The following is a 13,237-nucleotide window of genomic DNA, read 5'->3' as shown; positions in this document are numbered from 1 at the left end:
GTGCTGTTTTATCAAGTTTGTTTCAGAGGTGTGCTGAATGTGTAATAGGAAGTACTGGTTATCATGGTAAATAAAGCCTTGAAGTAAACAGAGCATGTTTTACTTAATTTTAAGTCTTATCCACAAGTCTATGTGAGTCTTCTCTCATTTGTAAATGGACATAATTAAGGTATAAAAAATTGATTTCTCATCAAGAGGATATTTGGCAAATATGCTATACAAATGGGCAAGCAAGAAGGGAAAAACTGTTTTAAGAGTAAAAGGAGACAAGACGGAATTGTGCCATAGACAAGCTTTTTGATATTGCCCTCCAAGTTCTCTACCACTTTTCCTGTTCCAAGGGAGCACCTGCAATAAAATAATCTAACAGTCCTTCTTTTGAGTGTCTACAATAAGTGACACCCTGGCTTTCTCTTCCTCGCAACAACCCAGTAAAATAGGAAACTGTGTCTCAGAGGGGTTAAATGTCACAATAAGTTCACGTGGCCGTAAACGGGTGAACTTAAATTCAAATCCAAGTTTGCTGAATTGAAATCTCATCTTCTTTCTGCTAAAGGTGTGTTTATTTATTCAGTGGTTATGGGAGAAGTGAAGACACAGACCTAATCCAGTGATACATCATTGCTGAACATCAAGACTGAGGCTTACTGCCTATCTTTTTCAGGAGCTCTTGGAACTGGCATTCTGTCCCATGTGGTTACTGGGTAGGCCAGTTGGGTAACCCACCTATGACCTTTCCATCGGTCACCCTTCCTTGCTTTCCTGTGTGTCAATCTTACTAATCAAACCTTAAGTTCCTCTCAGGGACTTTAGTAACAACCTCCCAACTCACTCCCGTCTCCAGTCAGTTCTCAATCAGTTATCCCCTCTATTTTGCACTGCTGTAATGCTCAGATTTTCTGAAGCACTATTTGCTAAATGTGGTTATTATAGAATTTGGGGGGAAGGGAAAACAAGTGGTAACTCAGGTTCCAGAACAAGAGAAAAAAAAATACTGGGTTCTAGTGCTTGCTCTCCCATTAACTTCCTGACCTTGAGTAAGTCTAGGTTTTTTAAACCAGAGCTCATAGGTGTAACCTCTCTTATACTAAAATTTTCTGTTAGCACAGTCAAGTTTTAGAAACAGAGTTCATTATGAAAACATCCCAAGTCCAGGTAAAAAGCCTCTAGATAATGCTTTCCAAATGCCTTATGTTTCTCAAATTGTTAACCTTTTGTACTAAGATTTAGCTTGAAAACCTGTCACTGTTTTAAATCATTTTCTAGATGTGAACTTCTAATTCAGAGAGGCAGTAGGACTTGTCTACGATGTTGCAGTGGCTGAAGATCTGAGCCATAAAGAGACAATGTGGGAGATACATTTTGTCTTAGGAGGTGGTGATATAGTTTGGATATTTGTCTCTTCCAAATCTTATGTTGAAAATTGTTCCTCAGTGTTGGAGATACGGCCTCGTGTTTAGGTCATGCAAGTGGATCTCCCGTGAATGTCTTGGTGTCGTCCTTGCAGTAATGAGTGAGTTCTTGCTCTATTCATTACCTTATGATTTAATTGTTAAAAAGCAGCCTGATCTCTCTCTTGCTCACGCTGCTCCCTATTCCCCTTCTGTCATGGTTGGAAGCCTCCTCAGACCACACCTGAAGTATATGCTGGTGCCATGATTCTTGCACAGTCTGCCCAACCATGAGCCAAATACTTCTTTCCTTTTTAAATTACCCAGCTTCAGATATTCCTTTATAGCCAGGGTCCCCAACCTCGGGGCCACAGACCTCTACTGGTCCGTGGCCTGTTAGGAAATGGGTCACACAGCAGGAGGTGAGCAGAGGGCAAGTGAGCATTACTGCACTACCGCCTAAGCTGCACCTCCTGTAATTTCAGTGTTGGCATTAGATTCTCATAGGAGCAGGAACCCTTCTGTGACCTGCACATGCAAGGATCTAGGTTGCATGCCCCTTATGATAATCTAATGATTGATCTGAAGTGGAATGGTGTCATCCCAAAACCATCACCTTGCCGACCCCTGGGTCCATGGCAATATTGTCTTTCGTGAAACCAAAAATGACAATATTGTCTTTTCGTGACACCGGAATGGGAAGAGAGTGGTCAAGAAAGAGAAACACAGAATATTAGAACTAGATGAGCATGTGGTATTCCTGTTTTTCACATGGGGAAACTGAGGCATGTAAAATGACTGATCTAAAAGTATTCTTTTCTCAAATACTTGAATTCTATAGGCTGGTGGAGCTTTTAGACAAGACAAAAGCTTGGCCTGGTTTCCAAGTCTCTAACATTTTGCCTGTCATTATTTTTGTGTTGTCATTGAGAAAAATGACTCTGAAGTCAGACAAAACAAGTGTTCACTATACACTAGTGATGACTTTGGATGAGTTAATTAATTTGTCTAAGGCTCATTTATCTGTAAAAAAAAAAAGGGGGGGGTGGGAAATAACATCTACCTCATAAAGACATTGTGAGGATATAGTTACATAATGCTTTTAAACTGCCCAGCTCAGAGCCAGGTATAGAGTACTCAATGAATATTAATTGCCACCACCACCACCATCAGTATTATATTACTATTTTCACCACAATGCCACATTTTCTTACCATTTCCTTTTGTGAGGTCATGGGCATAACTGCTCTCAGCGCTGAGTGCATTCTAGAAAGACACTGCCAAGGTTTCCTTAACTTCTATGATGGTTAACAATCACCTTCTGTCCTTGTTCACCAGGCCCTCCAAACCCCCTCCCTCATCTGGAAATTCTGATTTAGTAGTTCCTGGGTTGGGATCAGGAGCCTATTTTTAACAAGTGACCTAAATGATTGCTTAGAGAGGGACTCACATCTCACAAGGCTGTCTCATCACCCTTTGACAATTCCATGATGAAACTTAATAGAGGGAGAAAAGGCAAGAGCAAAAATGATAATAATTCTCTTTCTCTCTCTTTTCTACTCTAAAATAGTGAGGATTGGAGAATTATACACTGGAGAATGATGATGTTCGAGGCACTCTTCGTGACACAACTCACAGAATCCCTCCAACATTTCTATGATGTGGATGTTGTTACTTTATATATGAAGAAGAAAACAATATATGGTAAGTCATATGGGGTGATGTCTAGCCCATAGCATGTGCTCAATTAACATTTATTGCATAAATTAATAAACTTTTTTTTAACAAATTAAAGCAGTTACACATTGCAGCTTATTTGAGACATTATGATGTGATTGACATTTACTGCTGACACTCTCATGTTTTCCTCCTGCTCTTCCTTCTATTATAGTTGTCCAGTGTCCTAGTGCTTGTCATATCCAGACCCCAACTATTCAGAAAAAGGAACCCGTGTTGTTGGGGTCTTCTCTTAACTATGGTAGTTTGAGAAATTCCTTTCACACATAAAATTGGTTTCACATTAGAGTCAAAATAATTTGATTTTTAAAACACTTATGGTGATATGGGAGAGGGTCAATAGGTGAAGTACAGGAGATATTTTTAGGGTGGTCACACTATTCTGTGTAATACCATACTAGTGGATGCATAACACTATGAATTTGTTTAAGTACATAGAACTTTACAGCACAATAAATTTAGAAAATAATTTAGGAGGTTGCAGAATTTTGGGGTGGAATGTGGAATATGACAAAATGAAATTTCTCAAACTACCATAGTTAAGAGAAGACTCACAACATGGGTCCCTTTCTCTGAAAAGTCAGGGTCTGGAATATGGTAAAACAAATTGTGTTACAAATGTGTGAATTACTTAATTGGGTAGGGAAAAAAGTGTTGACCTAAATAATGTTGGAAATAAGTAGAGTCTTTAAGACTAAAGATAAATGAAACTGTCAATAAGAACTATGCCCTGGTTGATGCAGTTGTCCCAGTGGAACAATTCTGATACCACTATGCTTGTACATAAACAATTAAATAAATGAATGCTGGATAGTGGGATTCAAGCTTCTCATTTTTGGAGTGAGAAGTTAAAATAAACAACATCAGAGGGCTGGAATGATCCACAAGATAATAAATTACAGCTGGAGATTAAAGTTGCAGACATCAGCATAAGCTCATCTTTAGATTATATAGATATAGCTGGTTACACATAGAAATATTCATAGATATGCATATAAGGATGCATTAGTACATATATTTCCTTGTTCTGTCAGCTGAAAGGGCCTATAAGAAAGGACATCCTGGCGGAAGTCAGCACATGCTATTCATGGATATTGGGTTGTAATAATATTCTCTATTAAAAGAAACCAGAGGTCCTGGGAGAACTAGCTGATATTACAACGGCAGAAGAAACATACAAGCTGGTCCTGAGTACTTCGTAGTGCCAGAAGGTTGGGAAGCACTAAAAGCCCCCACAATTATCAGGCTATGCCAATATCACAGGGACACAGAAAGCAACTTAAAGAGTTGCCAATGACCAAAGCTGGAACAATATGAGCAATGAAATAAATTAGCATTAGATTATACCTCAAATTATAAAATGAATATTCATGAGTCCATACTCAAAGTGCTTGAATAAATAATGGAAGAAAAAGAAAAATCTCCTAGGCAGAAGAATTCCAAATAATTTATTTAGATACTTCAATCTCAAGAGGATCTAACGTAACTCTCCACTTCTCAAGTATGGGCTGTGCAGTCTCTCCTTTCCAAAGAATACAATCTGAAAAGCGGGTAAAAATTTCACTGTGGATGAACTTGTCAACACTACCTCAGCCAGGTGATCAAGGTCAACATCAACAGTGATAAATCATATTGACAGTATTATGTCCCTAATATGATAAGAATTGGATTTTCCTTTCGTGATCATCTCCCCCAAACACATAATCCCAATCTAAGTATTAAACAACTTGAGGTATGTTCTATAAAACACCTAATCCCCAAGGTAATCAAAACTCCAAGGTAATCAAAAATAAGGAAACTGTCACAGCCAAGAAAAGCCAAAGGAGACATAATGATGAAATGTGATATTTTTGATGAGAAAATAGATCAGAAAAAGAACATTCGGTGAAAAATAATAAGATTTAAGCTTTAGTTAATCATAAGGTATCATTATTGGTAACTAATGTGTCATATTAGCTGGTAACAGATATTAATAATTGAAGGAATCAGGTATGGGATATATGGATGCTTTTGTATGATCTTCCCAATTTTTCTGTAAATCTAAAACTATTATAAAATAGACAAATTATTTTTAAAATGGTGGAAAACATATTCCTAACTCAAGTGAAATCTGGTTCTATAATGCTTTTGTTTAGAAACATCTGTTAGCATATTTGAGTTTCAATGTTCAGATGTGTACTTAGTGACAATAAAGTGCTTCCAGGATAATATTTAAACCCAAATGTGCTCATTGCTCCTGAAAAAAATGTCTCCTTTACTAAAACAGCTCTGAGATTCATAGTTTAAAAGGCTTCTGTTGTTTGAAGTAGGAATCTTCACCTATATGATTTGTATGGTGGTGGCAGAAGCAGCTGTTATGATTACAATCTACTTAGATATAATAATTTGTTTTAAAGCCTTTCACTGAGGAGAGGGAGAAAAAGATGCTTAGGAATAGAGACCTATTTGTACTTTTTTTTCCATTTAGTATTTTTTGTGCTGCTGTAACAGAATACTATAGACTGGGTAATTTATAAACAACAGAAATTTCGCTTTTGCAGTTCTGAAGCCTGAGAAGTCCATGATCAAGGGGCTGGCAGGTTCATTCTCTGGTTCCAAGATGGTATCTTATTGTGGCATCCTCTAAGAGGAGTAACATTTTGTCCTCACATGGCAGAATAGTAGGAGAGAGAGAACCCACCCCTGAAATCCCTTTTTATGGCTGTATTAATCCACGTATGAGGTCAGCACCTTCATGACCTAAACGCTCCCAAAGCACTCCCAAAAGACCTCACCTTCCAAAACTGCTGCAGTGAAGACTGTGTTTCCAACACATAATTTTGGGGAACATATTCAAACCACAGCAGTGTTATCAGCTTTTTCCTACTTCTTCACTCTAATGCTGGAGTTCACATTTACTGAGAAGGGAACATACCAACTGAATTGATTGTGTTTCGAGATCTAATATAAATTTTTTAAACATAAAGTTGTTCAAAAAACAGTCCTCATCTTTGGCTAGAGTCACAGGGAGGGAGCACACTGGCTCTGCCAAACCACTGAAAAAAAGAAAAAAAAAAAACAAAAAAAACCAGTCTTCATTAGTCCTTTGTAATGTGGATTTTTTTCTACGTAAAAATGCTCTGTTTCTAAGCCTTAATCTTGAAATGATGCTTTCTAATAATACTAATATTAAACATTTTATTAGATAATATAATATTTTATTATAATTTTGAAACAAGACTGGGAACTACAAATAATAAGTAAACATTTAATGCAGAATTATTTGGGAACTTGTCATTGAAATTAGTGCACATTACCAAATACTGATTGAGCCAGTTAGTAATTATAATCTATCAGTAAGTTAGGGTATTAATATGTGCATTAAAACAGGTAAGTGATATGCTTTAAAATAACTAAATACTTATTTAGCTTGTGAGAATGATTTGAATAATTTAAAATTGGTGCTTTTTTCCCCACAAATTTTTGTAGGAATTTCAAGCACTCTTTTTGGGTATTCAATTTTAATTTAAGTGTGGGGTGGTGTGAGTAGAAATCTTGCCAAAATCACAATACTAATTGCCAGTGTTCTTCTGTTTGGAATGGCCTTTCTCAATTTTGCATGGAAGATCTTTAAAGTCGTGCCTATAAAAAATGCCTTTCCTTGATAGTCTTATAATTTCCTGGATGCATGTAATTTTCTCCTCTTCAGAAGTCCTGCTAACTTATCAGATAAATTGATTACAAACAGAAAAAAAATTCTTACATCTAGCTGGCCTCAAGGGAAGATATTCCAGAGAAAGCCAGTATAAAGGTTTCTCTCTTAATAAAGGCATAAGGAAAACAATGCAAAGAAACGAATGTCCAATCAAAGATTATCAGGAGAAACTCACAGGCTGACTTCAGGCCACTGTATCTTTAAACACCTGGTTTTCAACTCCTAGACAATACGAATTGAGAGGATGAGGTAGATTTTATTTTAGTTTATTTTTATTTTATTGTACTTTAAGTTATGGAGTAGATGTGCAGATCATGCAGGATTGTTACATAGGTACACACGTGGCAATGTGGTTTGCTGCCTCCACCCTCCTCGTCAACTACATCAGGCATTTCTCCCATGTTATCCCTCCCCAAACTCCCCACTCCCTCACTGTCCCTCCCTTGGGCCCCCGCAGCAGACCCCAGTGAGTGATGTTCCCCTCCCTGTGTCCATGTGTTCTCATTGTTCAACACCCACCTATGAGTGAGAACATATGGTGTTTGATTTTCTGTTCTTGTGTCAGTTTGCTGAGAATGACGGTTTCCAGATTCATCCATGTCCTTACAAAGGACACAAACTCACCATTTTTTATGGCTGCATACTATTCCATGATGTATACATGCCACATTTTCCTTGTCCAGTCTATCATCGATGGGCATTTGGGTTGGTTCCAGGTCATTGCTATTGTAAACAGTGCCGCAATGAATATACATGTGTATGTGTCTTTATAGTAGAACGATTTATAGTTCTTTGGGTGTATACCCAGTAATGGGATTGCTGGGTCAAATGGAATTTCTATTTCTAGGTCCTTGAGGAATTGCCACACTGTCTTCCACAATGGTTGAACTAATTTACACTCCCACCAACAGTGTAAAAGTGATCCTATTTTTCGACATCCTCTCCAGCATTTGTTGGCTCCAGATTTTTTTTTTTTTTTTTTTTTTGAGACGGAGTTTTGCTCTTGTTACCCAGGCTGGAGTGCAATGGTGCGATCTCGGCTCACCACAACCTCCGCCTCCTAGGTTCAGGCAATTCTCCTGCCTCAGCCTCCTGAATAGCTGGGATTACAGGCACACGCCACCAAGCCCAACTAATTTTTTGTATTATTTGTAGAGACGGGGTTTCACCATGTTGACCAGGATGGTCTCGATCTCTTGACCTCGTGATCCACCTGCCTTGGCCTCCCAAAGTGCTGGGATTACAGGCGTGAGCCACCGCACTCGGCTGGCTCCAGATTTTTTAATGATCACCATTCTAACTGGCATGAAGTAGTATCTCAATGTGCTTTTGATTTGCATTTCTCTAATAATCACTGATGATGAGCATTTTTTCATATGTTTGTTGGCCTCATATATGTCTTCTTTTGAGAAGTATCTGTTCATATCCTTCACCTACTTTTGGATGAGTTCGTTTGCTTTTTTCTTGTAAATTTGTTTTAGTTCTTTGTAGATTGTGGATATTAGCCCTTTGTTAGATGGGTAGATTGCAAAAATTTTTTCCCATTCTGTTGGCTGCTGGTTCACTCTAATGATTGTTTCTTTTGCTGTACAGAAGCTCTGGAGTTTAATTAGGTCATATTTATCTATTTTGGTTTTTGCTGCCAATGCTTTTGGTGCATGAAGTCCATGCCTATGCCTATGTCCTGAATGGTTTTGCCTAGGTTTTCTTCTAGGGTTTTCATAGTGTTAGGTTTTATGTTTAAGTCTTTAATCCATCTGGAGTTAATTTTAGTGTAGGGTATCAGGAAGGGGTCCAGTTTCTGCATTCTGCACACTGCTAACCAGTTTTCCCAACACCATTTATTAAACAGAAAATCCTTTTCCCATTACTTGTTTTCATCAGGTTTGTCAAAGATCAGACGACTGCAGATGTGTGGCATTGCCTCCAGGGTCTCTGTTCTGTTCCATTGCTCTATTTATCTGTTTTGGTACCAGTACCATGCTGCTTTGATTGCTGTAGAGTTGTAGTATAGTTTGAATTCAGGTAGCATGATGCCTCCAGCTTTGTTCTTTTTGCTTAGAATTGTCTTGGCTATGCAGGCTCTCTTTTGGTTCCATATGAAATTTAAGGTGGTTTTTTCCAGTTCTGTGAAGGTCATTGGTACTTTGATGGGGATAACATTGAATCTGTAAATTACTTTGGGCAGTATGGCCATTTTTACAATATTGATTCTTCCTAACCATGAGCATGGAATGTTTCTCCATCTGTTTGTGTCCTCTCTTATTTTGTTGAGCAGTGGTTTGTAGTTCTCCTTGAAGAGGTCCTTTACATCATTTGTTAGTTGTATTCCTAGGTATTTTATTCTCTTTGTAGCAATTGTGAATGGGAGTTTGCTCATGACTTGGCTCTCTGTTAGTCTGCTATTGGTGTATAGATATGCTTGTTATTTCTGCACATTGATTTTGTATCCTGAGACTTTGCTGAAGTTGCATATCAGTTTGAGGAGATTTTGGGCTGAGATGATAGGGTCTTCAAATTATACAATCATGTCATCTGCAAATAGAGACAACTTGACTTCCTCTTTTCCTAACCGAATACCCTATATTTATTTTTTGTTGTTGTTGTTGCCTAATTGCTTTGGCTAGAACTTCCAATACTATAATGAATAGGAGTGGTGAGAGAGGGTATCCTTGTCTAGTGCTGTATTTTGAAGGGAATGCTTCCAGTTTTTGCCCATTCAATATGATATTGGCTGTAGGTTTGTTGTAAATAGCTTTTATTGTTTTGAGATATTTTCCTTCGATACTTAGTTTATTGAGAGTTTTTAGCATAAAAAGCTGTTGCAGTCTGTCGAAGGCCTTCTCTGCATCTGTTGAAATAATCATGTGGCTTTTGACTTTGGTTCTGTTTATGTGGTGGATTACGTTTATAGACTTGCATATGTTGAACCATCCTTGCATCCCTGGAATGAAGGCTGCTTGATCATGATGGATAAGCTTTTTGATGTGCTGTTGCAATTGGATTGCCAGTATTTTATTGAAGATTTTGCATCGATGTTCATCATGGATATTGGCCTGAAGTTTTCCTTTTTTGTTGAGTCTCTGTCGGGTTTTGGTATCAGGATGATGTTGGTCTCATAAAATGATCTGGGAAAGATTCCCTCTTTTTGTATTGTTTGGAATAGTTTCAGAAGGAATGGTACCAGCTCCTCTTTTGTATGTCTGGTAGAATTTGGCTGTGAACCTGTCTGGACCTCGACTTTTTTTGGTTGGTAGGCTATTAATTGCTGCTTCAAATTCAGCCCTTGTTATTGGTCTATTCAAGGTTTCAACTTCTTCCTGGTTTAGGCTTGGGAGGATGCAAGTGTCTAGGAATTCTTCCATTTCTTCCAGGTTTACTGGTTTATGTCCATAGAGTTGTTTGTAGTAATCTCTGATTGTAGTTTGTATTTCTGTAGAATATGTGGTGATATCTCCTTTGTCATTTTTTTATTGAATCTATTTGATTCTTCTCCCTTTTTGTTTTTTTATTAATCTGGCTAGCAGTCTGTCTATTTTGTTGATCTTTTCAAAAAACCAGCTCCTGGATTTATGAATTTTTTGAAGGATTTTTTGTGTCTCTATCTCCTTCAGTTCTGCTCTGATCTTAGTTATTTCTTGTTTTCTACTAGCGTTTGCATTTTCTTGATCTTGCTCATCTAGCTCTTTCAATTTTGATGATAGGGTGTCGATTTTAGATCATTCCTTCCTTCTTATGTGGGCATTTATTGGTAAAAACTTCCATCTTGACACTGCTTTAAAGGTGTCCCAGAGATTCTGGTAAGTAGTGTCTTCATTCTGATTGGTCTCAAAGAACATCTTTATTTCTGCCTTCATTCCATTGTTTATCCAATCAACATTCAGGAGCCAGTTGTTCAGTTTCTATGAAGCTATGCGGTTCTGAGTTAATTCTGTGTTCTAATTTGGTAGTGGTTGTCACCCTTCCCCCCACTGAGTTGGACCATCCTGGGTCCAGCTGTGCTTGCCGTGAAACTCTCAATCCAGAGCGATTCAGACTGCTTGTTTTGTGGGGGTGGTTCCAGCCGAGCCAGATCACCTGGTTCCGTGTCCCTGCCCCCTCCCTTTCAGTTGAATGGGTGGCTCTGTCTCCCAGACGTTCCAGACACCAGCTGAAATGGCTTCCCAGGCTTGTGTGAGTTTCTGTGCACCTACCCGGCACCGGCTGAAACTGCCATGCTGTAAACGCATGGTGCCTTTTGGCTTGGGCTTCTCCTGGTCTGTGGGTAGTGAAAATTTGTTTGGAAATGTGGTGGGCATTCACCCTCTGCATTGCTCTCACTGGGAACAGCACTCCAGAGCTGTTACTATTTGGCCATCTTGGATCAAGACCAGTAGATTTTATTTTTTAGGAGGTTGTTAATGTTATTAAAAGCTATTAGATACCTTTTCAAATATTTTATCAGGAATTCCAGTTACAGTATTCCCCCTTTATCTGTGGTTCTGCTTTCTGTGGTTTCAGTTGCCCTTGGTAAACTGTGGTCTAAAAATACTAAACAGAAAATTTCAGAAATAAACAATTGATAAAGTTTAAGTCACATGCCATTCTGAGTATCATGACTGAGTCTTGCACCACCCTGCTCCACCCTGCTCCGGACATGAATCATCCCTTTTTTTCACTGAATCCATGTTTTATATGCTATTACCCTATTACTCACTTCATAGTCATCTCAGAGTTTTTAGATAAAAAAAAAATAGCATATATTGGATATTATACTATCTGAGGTTTCAGACAGTCACTGGGGGTCTTGAAACTTATCCCCAGAGGATAAGGGGGAACTAATATACTTTCTAGGAGGGGTTATAAACAATATCATGCAAAACAGTTCTGTTCCAGGTGACGTTTAGAAAATTTTCTTTTCTCTGCACTAAAGAGCTTATCTAAAACAAAGCACTTGATGGTAGCCTTTGTAACACAAGAAACAGAGGAATACTGCAAGTTTTACTGGGAGAATTTTTGGAGGGACCTTTTTTTTTTCTCTCTTGTATAGGGATTTGCCACACATACATGAACCAGTAAATTAAGAAAATGTCTCTTCTACTGATCAATTTCATGTTTCCACACTTAGGTTCTAATGCAAGCACAAGAAACAGAATGCTTTTACATGTCTGAGCAACAAGAGGATTTTATTCTTGTGTGACTTCACACACATTGTGGTGTTTGTGCTACATTAAATCAAAGTGAGGGAGGTCATAATTTTGATCAAAAACCAACATACTAATATCACTAATCAACTGCAATAGATGAGCAAAAACTGCTGATTTATTTATTTTATTCATGTATGTGTTTATTTAGATACATAATATTTGTGCATATTTATTGGGTGCATGTGATATTTTTATACATGCATATACTTTAACAATTAAATCAGGGCATTTAAAATGGATATTCATTCACCTCAAACATTTATCATTTCTTTTAGTTGGAAACATTTCAAACCTTCTCTTTTAACTATTTAAATACTTAAATAGTTAACTATTTAAAATACACAGTATATTATTAACTATCACCACCTTACTGTGCTACAACGCTAGAGCTTGTTCCTTCTAGCTGCCTGTACATTAGTACCCATTAACCCACCTCTTTTTACCCCTCACCCTCTCCGGCCGCTATCATTCTACTCCCTAGCTCCAAGAGATCAAATGTTTTAGCTCTCACATGAGTTAGAACATGAAATATTTATCTTTCTGTGAAGAGCTTATTTCATTTAACATAATGACATCCACTTCCATCCATATTGTTGCAAACGAAAATATTTTATTCTTTTTTTTTTTTGACTGAATAGTATTTCATTGTAAATGGACATTTTCTTTGTCCATTTATCTACTAATGGACATTTAGATTAATTCCATATCTTGGCTATTGTCAATAGTGTTACAATAAATATGGGGGGGTTGGTATATCTTTGATATAATGATTTTCTTTCCTTTGGATAAATACCCCGTACTGAGATTGCTAGATTGTATGATAGTTTTATTTTTAGTTTTTTGAGAAACCTCCACACTGATTTCCACAGTGGCTGTACTAATTTATATTCCCACCAACAGGTGTAAAAGAGCCCCTTTCCTCTGCATTCTTATCAGCATTTATTATTTTTTAGGACTGCTATTTCTCAAAAGTTTACTTGCTACCTTAGAAATTAGCGGTGCCTAATTCCCCCTCAGTACTGATTACAAATACAAAAAAGCACAGGGTTCCAAAAATCAATTTAAATTCCTACATATTCATTCAAATTTTTTTTTCACAAACAAGAGATTATCCTCAATTCAGTTCCCATGCAACAAAAGAAGCCCCAAGTTTAGGGTTATTGAGGTTTCTAGTTATCTCTTTTTTAATTTTTAAAATTTTTTAAATTATACTTTAATTTCTGGGGTAC

The sequence above is a fragment of the Sapajus apella genome, unplaced genomic scaffold (assembly GCF_009761245.1).
Source record: "Sapajus apella isolate SASKATOON/1434 unplaced genomic scaffold, GSC_monkey_1.0 scaffold79, whole genome shotgun sequence".
Classification (NCBI taxonomy): domain Eukaryota; kingdom Metazoa; phylum Chordata; class Mammalia; order Primates; family Cebidae; genus Sapajus; species Sapajus apella.
This window is presented reverse-complemented; position numbering follows the sequence as displayed.